The sequence below is a fragment of the Eufriesea mexicana genome, unplaced genomic scaffold (assembly GCF_001483705.2).
Source record: "Eufriesea mexicana isolate 0111107269 unplaced genomic scaffold, ASM148370v2 scaffold1864, whole genome shotgun sequence".
Lineage (NCBI taxonomy): Eukaryota > Metazoa > Arthropoda > Insecta > Hymenoptera > Apidae > Eufriesea > Eufriesea mexicana.
The window spans coordinates 760562-762745 of NW_016910005.1; positions in this window are offsets into that span (position 1 = coordinate 760562).

A 2184-nucleotide genomic window follows, 5' to 3' on the forward strand; every position below is an offset into this window, starting at 1 on the left:
ACTGTGTTCTAATATATTCTGATTGGCTCTGATGAGGTCCACAATAGTGGTCCACGCACGTTAGGTTCAGTTAGGTTACGCCTTGTTTTGTTCTCTTTGGCTAGATTGGGAGAGGATAGCTTTTACTTTTGTGCTATACACTTCTATTCGGACTTCTGCGCTCTACTGTGTTCTGGTGTGTTCTGCTTGGCACTGGGGAGGCCAGTAGTAGTAGTCTCGGCTCGCTAAGTTTAGTTAGCGCACGTTTGTATAGGATGGGCTGGGCCTGGACAGGACAGGATATATTAGACTTTTCGCTACACGCTGCTATTTGGTGGACATCTGTGCTCTAATATGCTCTAGTATATTTTGCCTGGCTCTGGGGATTTCAGCAATAGTGGTCACGACACGTTAGGTTATGATATGTTTCGTTCGATTATATTACGTTTCTATGGGTTAGGTTAAAATAGCTTTGACTTTTGCGCTATGCGCTGCCATTCGGTGGATTTCTGCTCTCCACTTCGCACTGATTCGCTCTGCTTGCCTCTGAGGGTGCCAGCAATAGAGGTCTCGGCACGTTCGTCTGAGTCATGTTACGCTTGGTTATGTTAGGTTAGTTTGGGTCAGGTATGGATAGGACTGACTTTTCTGCCCGTACACTGCCATTAGATGGACTTCTGCGCTCTACTCTCATCTAACATGTTCAGCTTGTCGATGGTGATGCCGGTAATGTAGGTCTGAGCATGTTCGATTCGATTAGCTTACGTTTGGTTATGTTACGCTTTGTTTGGTTAGGACAGGGTAGCTTTGACTTATGCGCTATACACAAGCGTTCGGCGGATTTCGTCGCTCTACATTGCTCTGCAATACTCTGCTCGACTCTGGGGATGCCAGCAATGGTGGTCGGGTTATTTTCGGACCGGTTAGGTTCGGTTAGTTTAGGGGAGGATATCTTTGACCTTTGTGCCTTACACTGTTCGACGGATTTCTGCGCTCTACTGTGCTCTTATATCCTCTGCTCGGCTCTGTGGAAGCCAGCAATAGCTGGCTCGGCACGTTAGGTTTGGTTATGCAACGTGTGGTCACGTTATGTTAGTTTGGGTTATGACCGCATAGCCATGACTTTCCTGGTGTACACTGACATTCCGTGGATTTATGCGCAATACTGGGCTCTAGTATGCCCTGCCTGGCACTGGGGAAGCCAGGAATAGCGGTCTCGACACGTTAGGCAGGGTTAGGTTTCGTTTGTATGGTGTTAGGTACGGATAGCTTTGACTTTCTTGGCATATACTGCTATTCGGTGGAATTCTGTGCCCTACTGCGCTACAATACGTTCTGCTTCGTCGTGGGATGACCAGTGATAGTGGCCTCGATACGTTTGGTTGAGATATGTTACGTTTCGATAGGGTAGGATAGTGAGGCTTGGTTAGGATCTCTTCCGCTTTTTTACTTTACACTGCTGTTCGGTGGATTTCTGCACTCTGCATTGCACTACTTTACCCTGCTCGGTTCTGAAGAGGAGAGGAATAGTGGTCGGGGCACGTTATTTTCAATAAGGTTATGTTTGAATATGTTAGGTTGGGATAAGTTTGGTCAGTATAGCTTTGACTTTCGTGCTGTACAAAGATTTCAGTGTATTTCTGTGACCTACTGCGCTCTACGGTAATCAGCTTGGCTCTGTGGATGCCTGCAGCAGTGGTCGCGGCACGTCCTGTTCAGGTACGCTACGTTCGGTTAGATAAGGTTAGGTCAGGTTAGGTTCGTATGTCCTCGACCTTTCTAACGCGCACTGCTATTCGGTGGATTTCTGGGCTCTACATTGCTCTACTATACTCTGCTCTACTCTGGACAGGCGAGCAATAGCTGTCACGGCAAGTTAGTTTGGGCTATGTTACGTTTTGTTTGGTTAGGTTAGGTCACCTTTGGTTATGATATCATTGACTTACGTACTATACATTGTTATTCAGTGTACTTCTGTGATCTACTGTGCTCTATTATATTCCGCTTAGCCCTGGGTACGCCAGCAATAGTGTTCGCGCAATTTTGTGTTGAGTTAGGTTGCATTTAATCAGGTTATTCCAGGACATGTTTGGTCAGGATGGCTTCGTCTTTCGTGCTATACACTGATACACGGTGGATTTCCGTGCTCTGCTGTGCTGTACTATATTCTGCTAGGCTATCGGGTGGCCAGGAGCATTGGTCGCG